This window comes from Anomaloglossus baeobatrachus, chromosome 11 (assembly GCF_048569485.1).
Source record: "Anomaloglossus baeobatrachus isolate aAnoBae1 chromosome 11, aAnoBae1.hap1, whole genome shotgun sequence".
In the NCBI taxonomy this organism is placed as follows: domain Eukaryota; kingdom Metazoa; phylum Chordata; class Amphibia; order Anura; family Aromobatidae; genus Anomaloglossus; species Anomaloglossus baeobatrachus.
In genome coordinates, this window is record NC_134363.1 from 157,429,916 (window position 1) to 157,443,022 (window position 13,107).

The window sequence follows — 13,107 nt, forward strand, 5'->3', positions numbered from 1 at the left end:
TCGCTACAAAGTCTCTGGTGAGCTGTCAAACAGGCAGACGTGGCCAACGACCTAACAGCGATCCGGACCTGCAGAACGACCTAGCTGGTTGTTGGGGACGTGTCAAAAAAGCAGGTGAACTTCACCCGACTTCATTTAATGCCGCGCGGCTCTGTGTGCCGTGTAAATAAATAAATAATTAAAAAATCCGGCGTGCGGTCCCCCCCTATTTTAATACCAGCCAGATAAAGCCATACGGCTGAAGGCTGGTATTCTCAGGATGGGGAGCCCCACGTTATGGGGAGCCCCCCAGCCTAACAATATCAGTCAGCAGCCGCCCAGAATTGCCGCTTACATTAGATGCGACAGTTCTGGGACTGTACCCGGCTCTTCCCGATTTGCCCTGGTGCGTTGGCAAATCGGGGTAATAAGGAGTTAATGGCAGCCCATAGCTGCCAATAAGTCCTAGATTAATCATGTCAGGCGTCTCCCCGAGATACCTTCCATGATTAATCTGTAAATTACAGTAAATAAACACACACACCTGAAAAAATCCTTTATTAGAAATTAAATATTGTTAGGCTGGGGGGCTCCCCATAACGTGGAGCTCCCCATCCTGAGAATACCAGCCTGCAGCCGTATGGCTTTATCTGACTGGAATTAAAATAGGGGGGGACCGCACGCCGGATTTTTTAATTTATTTATTTATTTTACTGCACAGTATAGACACGCCCACCGGCTGCTGTGATTGGGTGCAGTGTGACACCTGTCACTCAGCGTGGGGGCATGTCTCACTGCAACCAATCATATTTGCCGGTGGGCGGGGAAAAGCAGGGAATACGAGATTGTTTAATGAGCGGCCGGCTTTTTCAAAAAAGGAAAAGCCGCTGGAGCAGTGTGAACGCCGTGCAGAGCCGGGGATCGGTGAGTATGAGAGAGGGGGGACACTTCAGTCACTAGGGGGATTAGCGGTCACCAGTGAATCCTTCACAGGTGACCGCTAATCAGGACGCTACACAGACAGAGCCGCGGAGTCGCTGTAAAGTCCCCTTTACACACAGACTTTCTAGCGATGCATGCTGCACAGCGGGAAACAAAGGACCAAACAATGGTCCTGAACGATTTGTAGCGATCACAACTTCACAGCTGGGGCCAGGTCGCTGATGTGTTTCACACACTGCAATGTCGCTGGAGAGGTCGCTGTAACGTCACAAAACCGGTGACGTTACAGCGATGTCGTTTGCGATGTTGCAGTGTGTAAAGCCACCTTAAGTGACACATCACTGGAATCCGGGTAGCATCGGATGTGATTTCCATATTGCCCACACCTGTTACTTGCCACAGGTGAGTTTGAACAAGCATCACATGTTTAAAACAAAGTTGTTTATCCAAAATTTTCACAATTCCAATCAGTCGCTGGTTGGCGGGTCTATGTTGTACAGCACTGAAGAGCCACTCCGTACAGCACTGAAGAGTCACTCTATCAGCAGTACCGTCGCTCCACAGCTGTCACAGCAAACCACCCGATGGACTGAAGTGAGCAGCGTGGTCAGCGATGCCGTCACTCAGGTGTTTGCTGTCACAGCTCAAGTCCTCCACCTGTGAGCGCACATCAGGCCGCAACTGAAGTGAGCCGTAGCTGGAGGACTTGTGTGAGTGACAGCTCCGCCGATCGCGTGGCTCACTTCAGTAGCGGCCTGAACCCCTGATGTCATTGCTGCGACACCCGCCGTTCTGCAGGACCTGTAGCTGTGACGTTAGGGGTTCATTCTGATCGCTGCGGCTCTGTCCACACTAAAAGCTGGCAGCCATGCTGTATGACCGCTGGCTGTGACAGGACAGGGATGTAGCAAAGCTGGAAGGATCGTGGGACCTTGTGTGGATTACTTCGGACCTGGAGGGGTGTTTGGGGGGTTAATAAAGTGGTGAAAGAGGGTGGCTTTTTATTTTATTTCAAATAACGGATTTTTTGGCTGTTTGTGGTTATTTACTTCCACTTACATATTGATGATGAGGGGTGTCTCATAGACGCCTAACATCACTAACCTAGGGCTTAATGGCAGCTATGGGCTGCCATTAACCCCTTTATTACCCCAATTCCACCACACCCAGGCAACGGAAGAGTCGGGTCCAGCTCCAGAATTGGCGCATCTTATGGATGCGTCACTTCTGGGGCGGCTGTGGCCTGCTGTGTTAAGCTGGAAAGGGCCAAATAACGATGGCCCTTCCCACCTTTAATATCAGCCCCCAGTTGTCTGCTGCTCCTTGGCTGGTATTAAAAAATTTGGGGATCCCACGTCATATTATTATTTTATTTTTTTTTAATCAAATAATTTAAAAAAAAAATGTGGGATCCCCTCTATTTTTCATAACCAGCCAAGGTACAGCAGAGAGCTGAGGGTTGCAGCCTGCAGCTGCTGTTGTTCCTATGCTGGATATGAAAAAGAGGGGAACCCACGTTGTGTGTTTGTTTTTTTTTTGGTTTTTTTTGTTTTTTTTTTTACCCCAAAAAAAAAAAAGCTAACCAGGCTGGCTATCCCTCTATCAAGCTATTCTGTTATTTATCTGTATTCTTTCTTATCTATTCTATATGTTCTTATCTATCCATCTAGCTATTCTTTCTATTTTTTTTTGTCTCATCTATTTTAGCTATCTATCCATTATCCTTTCCTATCATATTTTGTTTCGCCTTTAAAAAAAACACTAACAAAAACGCATCAAAAACGCACTCTCATTACAAGCGGTTTTTGGGACATATCCAGGCTCTCTCTGACAAGGTGCAGTTTTGGTTGCAGTTTGGTTGCAGAAAAAAATGCAGCTCGCGCATGTAGCCTTAATGTACTTTTGATAAAATCACTGATTAATCAGCAGTAGAATATCATTACATGACTACTTGTTGTGCTGCACGTAGTCCGGCATATTCATGAGCTCTGTATAACTGCTAGATCTGCAATAGAGAACATTGTTTTATCAAAATGACAGCAAACAGCTCAGTAAGTGACACATCGCTGGAATCAGGGTCCCTGTCTCTACATTATACTGCTCTCAGATGGGGGAGGAAAAACCTGGGGATGACAGATATAGGGTATAAATCTGTCCTAGATATAGCGCCTTGCGAAGGTATTTGGTCCCCTTTAATTTTTCAACCTTTTCCCACATTTCAAACTTCAAACATAAAGATAAAAATGTTAATGTTATGGTAAAGAATCAACAACAAGTGGGACACAATTGTGAAGGTGAAAGATATTTAATGCTTATTTTAAACTTTTTAAAAAAAATAACTGAAAATTGGGGCGTGCAATATTATTCATCCCCTTTACTTTCAGTGCAGCAAACTCACTCCAGAAGTTCATTGAGGATCTCTGAATGATCCAATGTCCTAAATGACTGATGATTACACACAGGTGGCTTATATTTATCATCAAGTCTCCGTATAATGGCACCTGCTCTGTGATAGTCTCAGTGTTCTGTTTAAAGCACAGATAGCATCATGAAGACCAAGGAACACAACAGGCAGGTCCGTGATACTGTTGTGGAGAAGTTTAAAGCCGGATTTGGTTACAAAAAGATTTCCAAAACTTTAAACATCCCAAGGAGCACTGTGCAAGTGATCATATTGAAATGGAAGGAGTATCATACCACTGTAAATCTACCAAGACCCGTCCATCCAAACTGTCATCTCACACAAGGAGAAGACTGATCAGAGATGCAGCCAAGAGGCCCCTGATCACTCTGGATGAACTGCAGAGATCTACAGCTGAGGTGGGAGAGTCTGTCCATAGGACAACAATCAGTCGTACACTGCACAAATCTGGCCTTTATGGAAGAGTGGCAAGGAGAAAGCCATTTCTCAAAGATATCCATAAAAAGTGTTTAAAGTTTGCTACAAGCCACCTGAGACACCAAACATGTGTAAGAAGGTGCTCTGCTCAGATGAAACCAAAAATCGAACTATTTGGGCAAAATGCCAAACGATTTGTTTGGCGTAAAAGCAACACAGCTAATCATCCTGAACACACCATCCCCACTGTCAAACATGGTGGTGGCAGCATCATGGTTTGGGCCTGCTTTTCTTCAGCAAAGACAGGGAAGATGGTTAAAATTGATGGGAAGATGGATGAAGCCAGATACAGGACCGTTCTTGAAGAAAACCTATTGGAGTCTGAAAAAGACCTGAGACTGGGACGGAGATTTGTCTTTCATCAAGACATTGATCCCAAACATAAAGCAAAATCTACAATTTAAGGGTTCACAAATAAACGTATCCAGGTGTTAGAATGGCCAAGTCACAGTCCAGACCTGAATCCAATCGAGAATCTGTGGAAAGAGCTGAAAACTGCTGTTCACAAACGCCTCCATCCAACCTCACTCAGCTCCAGCTGTTTACAAAGGAAGAATGGGCGAGAATTTCAGTCTCTCGATGTGCAAAACTGATAGACACATACCCCAAGAGACTTGTGCTGTAATCGCAGCAAAAGGGGGCGCTACAAAGTATTAACTTAAAGGGGATGAATAATATTGCACGCCCCAATTTTCAGTTATTTGTTTATAAAAGTTTCATATAAGCAATAAATATCGTTCATCTTCACAATTGTGTCCACTTGTTGTTGATTCTTCACCAGAACATTAACATTTCTATCTTTATGTTTGAAGCCTGAAATGTGGGAAAAGGTTGAAAAATTCAAGGGGCCGAATAGTTTCACAAGGCACAATGACCATGGCTTGCGTGGATGGATAGTGTTATGGCATTAATGACTGCTAAGATTGTGGCCAATTTTAAGGTAAGAGAAACTCGGGCCTGTGATGTAAGTACTAGTTACGAGTACTGAGCACCTGAACATGATAGTGCCCGCTCATCACTAGTTACAAGTACTGAGCACCCGAGCATGGTAGTGCCCACTCATCACTAGTTACAAGTACTGAGCACCCGAGCATGGTAGTGCTCGCTCATCACTAGTTACAAGTACTGAGCACCTGAGCATGGTAGTGCCCGCTCATCACTAGTTACGAGTACTGAGCACCCGAGCATGGTAGTGCCCGCTCATCACTAGTTACGAGTACAGAGCACCTGAGCATGGTAGTGCCCGCTCATCACTAGTTACGAGTACTGAGCACCTGAGCATGGTAGTGCCCGCTCATCACTAGTTACAAGTACTGAGCACCCGAGCATGGTAGTGCCCACTCATCACTAGTTACGAGTACTGAGCACCTGAGCATGGTAGTGCCCGCTCATCACTAGTTACAAGTACTGAGCACCTGAGCATGGTAGTGCCCGCTCATCACTAGTTACTAGTACTGAGCACCCGAGCATGGTAGTGCCCGCTCATCACTAGTTACGAGTATTGAGCAACCGAGCATGGTAGTGCCCACTCATCACTAGTTACGAGTACCAAGCACCTGAGCATGGTAGTGCCCGCTCATCACTAGTTACGAGCACTGAGCACCTGAGCATAGTAGTGCCCGCTCATCACTAGTTACGAGCACTGAGCACCCGAGCATGGTAGTGCCCGCTCATCACTAGTTACAAGTACTGAGCACCCGAGCATGGTAGTGCCCACTCATCACTAGTTACAAGTACTGAGCACCCGAGCATGGTAGTGCTCGCTCATCACTAGTTACAAGTACTGAGCACCTGAGCATGGTAGTGCCCGCTCATCACTAGTTACGAGCACTGAGCACCTGAGCATAGTAGTGCCCGCTCATCACTAGTTACGAGCACTGAGCACCCGAGCATGGTAGTGCTCGCTCATCACTAGTTACGAGTACTGAGCACCCGAGCATGGTAGTGCCCGCTCATCACTAGTTACGAGTACTGAGCACCCGAGCATGGTAGTGCCTGCTCATCACTAGTTACGAGTACTGAGCACCCGAGCATGGTAGTGCTCGCTCATCACTAGTTACGAGTACTGAGCACCTGAACATGGTAGTGCCCGCTCATCACTAATTACGAGTACTGAGCACCCGGGCATGGTAGTGCCCGCTCATCACTAGTTACGAGTACTGAGCACCCGAGCATGGTAGTGCCCGCTCATCACTAGATACGAGTACTGAGCACCTGAGCATGGTAGTGCCCGCTCATCACTAGTTACGAGTACTGAGCACCTGAACATGGTAGTGCCCGCTCATCACTAATTACGAGTACTGAGCACCCGGGCATGGTAGTGCCCGCTCATCACTAGTTACGAGTACTGAGCACCCGAGCATGGTAGTGCCCGCTTATCACTAGTTACCAGTATTGAGCACCCGAGCATGGTAGTGCCCGCTCATCACTAGTTACTACCGTAGTACTGAGCACCTGAGCATGGTAGTGCCCGCTCATCACTAGTTACGAGTACTGAGCACCCGAGCATGGTAGTGCTCGCTCATCACTAGTTACTACCGTAGTACTGAGCACCTGAGCATGGTAGTGCCCGCTCATCACTAGTTACGAGTACTGAGCACCTGAGCATGGTAGTGCCCGCTCATCACTAGTTACGAGTACTGAGCACCCGAGCATGGTAGTGCTCGCTCATCACTAGTTACGAGTACTGAGCACCCGAGCATGGTAGTGCCCGCTCATCACTAGTTACCAGTACTGAGCACCCGAGCATGGTAGTGCCCGCTCATCACTAGTTACGAGTACTGAGCACCCGAGCATGGTAGTGCCTGCTCATCATTAGTTACCAGTACTGAGCACCCGAGCATGGTAGTGCCTACTCATCACTAGTTACGAGTACTGAGCACCCGAGCATGGTAGTGCTCGCTCATCACTAGTTACCAGTACTGAGCACCCGAGCATGGTAGTGCCCACTCATCACTAGTTACGAGTACTGAGCACCCGAGCATGGTAGTGCCCACTCATCACTAGTTACCAGTACTGAGCACCTGAGCATGGTAGTGCTCGCTCATCACTAGTTACCAGTACTGAGCACCCGAGCATGGTAGTGCCCACTCATCACTAGTTACGAGTACTGACCACCCGAGCATGGTAGTGCCCGCTCATCACTAGTTACAAGTACTAAGCACCCGAGCATGGTAGTGTCCAGTCATCACTAGTTACAAGTACTGAGCACCCGAGCATGGTAGTGCCCACTCATCACCAGTTCCGAGTACTGAGCACCCGAGCATGGTAGTGCTCGCTCATCACTAGTTACGAGTACTGAGCACCCGAGCATGGTAGTGCCTGCTCATCATTAGTTACCAGTACTGAGCACCCGAGCATGGTAGTGCCTGCTCATCACTAGTTACGAGTACTGAGCACCCGAGCATGGTAGTGCTCGCTCATCACTAGTTACCAGTACTGAGCACCCGAGCATGGTAGTGCCTGCTCATCACTAGTTACATGTACAGAGCACCTGAGCATGGTAGTGCCCGCTCATCACTAGTTACAAGTACTGAGCACCCGAGCATGGTAGTGCTCGCTCATCACTAGTTACTACCGTAGTACTGAGCACCTGAGCATGGTAGTGCCCGCTCATCACTAGTTACGAGTATTGAGCACCTGAGCATGGTAGTGCCCGCTCATCACTAGTTACTACCGTAGTACTGAGCACCTGAGCATGGTAGTGCCCGCTCATCACTAGTTACGAGTACGGAGCACCTGAGCATGGTAGTGCCCATTCATCACTAGATACGAGTACTGAGCACCCGAGCATGGTAGTGCCCGCTCATCACTAGTTACGAGTACAGAGCACCTGAGCATGGTAGTGCCCGCTCATCACTACTTACGAGTACAGAGCACCTGAGCATGGTAGTGCCCGCTCATCACTAGTTACGAGCACTGAGCACCTGAGCATGGTAGTGCCTGCTCATCACTAGTTACGAGTACAGAGCACTTGAGCATGGTAGTGCCCGCTCATCACTAGTTACGAGTACAGAGCACCTGAGCATGGTAGTGCCCGCTCATCACTAGTTACGAGTACTGAGCACCTGAGCATGGTAGTGCTCACTCATCACTATTTACGAGTACAGAGCACCCGAGCATGGTAGTGCCCGCTCATCACTAGTTACGAGTACAGAGCACCCGAGCATAGTAGTGCCCACTCATCACTAGTTACTAGTACAGAGCACCTGAGCATGGTAGTGCCCACTCATCACTAGTTACGAGTACAGAGCACCTGAGCATGGTAGTGCCCACTCATCACTAGTTACCAGTACAGAGCACCCGAGCATGGTAGTGCCCGCTCATCACTAGTTACCAGTACAGAGCACCCGAGCATGGTAGTGCCCGCTCATCACTAGTTACCAGTACAGAGCACCCGAGCATGGTAGTGCCTGCTCATCACTAGTTACCAGTACAGAGCACCCGAGCATGGTAGTGCCCGCTCATCACTAGTTACGAGTACAGAGCACCTGAGCATGATAGTGCCCGCTCATCACTAGTTACCAGTACAGAGCACCAGAGCATGGTAGTGCCCGCTCATCACTAGTTACCAGTACAGAGCACCAGAGCATGGTAGTGCCCGCTCATCACTAGTTACCAGTACAGAGCACCAGAGCATGGTAGTGCCCGCTCATCACTAGTTACCAGTACAGAGCACCAGAGCATGGTAGTGCCCGCTCATCACTAGTTACCAGTACTGAGCACCCGAGCATGGTAGTGCCCGCTCATCACTAGTTACCAGTACAGAGCACCAGAGCATGGTAGTGCCCGCTCATCACTAGTTACCAGTACAGAGCACCAGAGCATGGTAGTGCCCGCTCATCACTAGTTACCAGTACAGAGCACCAGAGCATGGTAGTGCCCGCTCATCACTAGTTACCAGTACAGAGCACCAGAGCATGGTAGTGCTCCTCATCACCAGACAACATTTTTCTTTGTAAGGAACAACTTAAAATAGATGTCATTTCCAATCTGCTCTTCACTGCCTGATGACCTCTTAGGCCTAAGACACACGGAGAGAAAATCAGTGCGAGTGGAGTGCGATAAAACATTGCATTCCCCTCGGACCAATATAAGCCTATGTGCCAGCACACATGAGCGATTATTTCCTCAGCCCTAATCAGACCGAGAGAACAATAGCAGCATGCTGCGACTGTAATGCGAGACTCTTTTCTCTCGCACCCATTCAAGTCTATGGGGCGAGAGAAAGATCGCACTGCACTCACAGTACACTGGTGTAACCCGAGTGTAATGCGAAAATCGCAATAACCGGCTCCGGAGTGCCAGCCCACCCCCCACAGCTGAGGTCCGCTCGCACAGTCTGACCTCAGTCGCAGTGACACTCGCATGACACTCGGCTTCTGCTGTGCTGCCAGTACGAGCCGAGTGTCATGCGAGCATCGCAGTAGTGCCCCATGTGGCCCCGGCCTTAAGAACCACATGTTTGGGTTTTTTTTCGTTGGATTTGTGAGCAGAAGTACATTACTATCAGTTTTATAATATTTATATGGTGATGTTTAACTTGTATTTTTATTTCAAGATAGATCATTTTTGTGAAATCTTATATATGACGACTTTTTGAAAATGACAATTTTTTTAATTTTAAAAGCTTTGTTCTATTTTTCCTAGTAAAGCATTTTCACTTATAATTTAAATGTTTTAACCCCTTTGTAGCAGCTGTAGCACCCTGGTATATAAATATGTCCGTGATTAGATGCTGGTGTATGGAGCGGGCTCAGGACTTGAGCCTGCAACATTTAGGGTAGTTGCCAGCAATGTTAGCTGTAGATGTTGGCTGTATAACAGCAGCAACCAGAGCTAGCTGTGGTTACTGTTATTTAAACCTTTAATTGCTGCTGTCAGTGACAGGCAGATGCATTTAAATAGGTCCGATGCCCATAGTACCACCTTCCTCCAGTGTGCTGATGGATTGCTATGACAGCTGGGGCCTACAGAAGGCCCCTGTCACCCCCATGTTTACATTCACAAATAGTGGAGGCTTCATAAGATACTAGTCATTTTTATTTTTCATTAAAAAAATGTTATCACAGAAAACATCAGGATTATGCATCTTAAAATAAAGGTATGGCTATAATGGCGCTCTTATACTGATCTAATAGATACCTTCAGTGTAGAAATCTGCAATATGGTTCTTGTTTAATCATCATCAGCAGTTTTGGTTTCCTAAGCTTTCAGTGCATTGGGGTGGGACTTTGGGTTGGGTCTTCGGCTCTGCCCCGACCCCTCCACTGCCTCTGGTGTCTGTATCTTCCTCCTGTGTTTTATATTTGGTTTCATCCTAGCTGCGGCCGTCTCCTGTACAGATTGATCTTCCCATCCACAGCCAAGGAAACTCAATTGGTTTCAGAGAAAATAAAAAAAGCTGCTAGAATGGCCAATCCGATCCCCAGAGCTGAACCCAATAGAAAATGTATGGAAGGAACTAAAGCTCAGAGTTCATAGAAGGAGCTGGGACCTGCAGAATGTGAAGAGTGTTTGTGTGGAGGAATGGGCCAAAATCACACCTGAGCAATGCAGGAGATTAAATTCTCCATACAGGAGGAGTCTTCAAGCTTCATCACCAACAAAGGCTTTTGGACAAAGTACTAAATACATTTCAGTAAGTGTGTTCAATACTTTTTTTTTTTTTTTTGTCCCTGTCATTTCTCATTATTACGTGCCATAACTTAAAGGGTAAATCCAAGGCTTTAACACACACACACACACACACACACACACACACACACACACACTGCCTAAGCTACCTACCTCTCTGTGTGCTGCACCATTCACCGCCGGCACAGACCAGAGATACCGAGGTTTTGTGAATGAAGCGGAAACTTCTTTTCAGCTCTGATATGTAGCCAGCTGACATGGCGATTGACAGCCATTTCCTCTCTGCCTAACTGCCCGGCCCATCAGCAAAGCGGAAATAAAGCCACCGCTCTGTTGACATTACATCAGCGGAAGCAACTGAATTGCCGGCAGAGCCGTCAGTGCTGGTGAAGAACGGCGCTGAGCATAAAAAGCAGGTAGGGAGCAACTACCTGCCTTTTAGTACTTGGGTACATTTAGAAGAAAAACCAAGTCCTGGATATGCCCTTTAATTAATGGACATCTATAATTGGATTTTTTTTTCTTTGTGGATTGGATGGATTGTTACCGTCATCTGGTGAGAAATTCTTATCAATAACACTTTTAGAAGTATATTTACTTAGAAAAGTGGTGACGTGTTCAATACTTATTTCATCTGCTGTGTTTGTGTGTGTGTCTGTATAAATCATACAGTTAGGTCCGGAAATATTTGGACAGTGACACAATTTTGGCGAGTTGGGCTCTGCATGCCACCACATTGGATTTGAAATGAAACCTCTACAACAGAATTCAAGTGCAGATTGTAACGTTTAATTTGAAGGTTTGAACAAAAATATCTGATAGAAATTGTAGGAATTGTCACGTTTCTTTACAAACACTCCACATTTTAGGAGGTCAAAAGTAATTGGACAAATAAACCAAACCCAAACAAAATATTTTTATTTTCAATATTTTGTTGCGAATCCTTTGGAGGCAATCACTGCCTTAAGTCTGGAACCCATGGACATCACCAAACGCTGGGTTTCCTCCTTCTTAATGCTTTGCCAGGCCTTTACAGCCGCAGCCTTCAGGTCTTGCTTGTTTGTGGGTCTTTCTGTCTTAAGTCTGGATTTGAGCAAGTGAAATGCATGCTCAATTGGGTTAAGATCTGGTGATTGACTTGGCCATTGCAGAAGGTTCCACTTTTTTGCACTCATGAACTCCTGGGTAGCTTTGGCTGTATGCTTGGGGTCATTGTCCATCTGTACTATGAAGCACCGTCCGATCAACTTTGTGGCATTTGGCTGAATCTGGGCTGAAAGTATATCCCGGTACACTTCAGAATTCATCCGGCTACTTTTGTCTGCTGTTTTGTCATCAATAAACACAAGTGACCCAGTGCCATTGAAAGCCATGCATGCCCATGCCATCACGTTGCCTCCACCATGTTTTACAGAGGATGTGGTGTGCCTTGGATCATGTGCCGTTCCCTTTCTTCTCCAAACTTTTTTCTTCCCATCATTCTGGTACAGGCTGATCTTTGTCTCATCTGTCCATAGAATACTTTTCCAGAACTGAGCTGGCTTCATGAGGTGTTTTTCAGCAAATTTAACTCTGGCCTGTCTATTTTTGGAATTGATGAATGGTTTGCATCTAGATGTGAACCCTTTGTATTTACTTTCATGGAGTCTTCTCTTTACTGTTGACTTAGAGACAGATACACCTACTTCACTGAGAGTGTTCTGGACTTCAGTTGATGTTGTGAACGGGTTCTTCTTCACCAAAGAAAGTATGCGGCGATCATCCACCACTGTTGTCATCCGTGGACGCCCAGGCCTTTTTGAGTTCCCAAGCTCACCAGTCAATTCCTTTTTTCTCAGAATTTACCCGACTGTTGATTTTGCTACTCCAAGCATGTCTGCTATCTCTCTGATGGATTTTTTCTTTTTTTTCAGCCTCAGGATGTTCTGCTTCACCTCAATTGAGAGTTCCTTAGACCGCATGTTGTCTGGTCACAGCAACAGCTTCCAAATGCAAAACCACACACCTGTAATCAACCCCAGACCTTTTAACTACTTCATTGATTACAGGTTAACGAGGAGACGCCTTCAGAGTTAATTGCAGCCCTTAGAGTCCCTTGTCCAATTACTTTTGGTCCCTTGAAAAAGAGGAGCCTATACATTACAGAGCTATGATTCCTAAACCCTTTCTCTGATTTGGATGTGAAAACTCTCATATTGCAGCTGGGAGTGTGCACTTTCAGCCAATATTATATATATAATTGTATTTCTGAACATGTTTTTGTAAACAGCTAAAATAACAAAACTTGTGTCACTGTCCAAATATTTTTGGACCTAACTGTATGTACAGTGATGCTCAAAAGTGTTGACACCCTTATAAATTGTTCCAGGAAATGAAGTATTTCTCCCAGAAAATGATTGCAATTACACGATTTCTTGTATACATGTGCTTTATTTCCTTTGTGTGTATTGAAACAACTTGAAACTGAGTAAAAAAAAAAAAAAAGGCAAATTTAGAAATAATTTCACACAAAACTCCAAAAAAGGAGACGGACAAAATTGTTGGCCCCCCTAATCTTAATATTTTAATATTTGGTTGCACACCCATTGCCCTTTGGACCAAATATCTGCAATCAGTCGCTTCCTATAACCGTCCACAAGCTTCTTACTCCT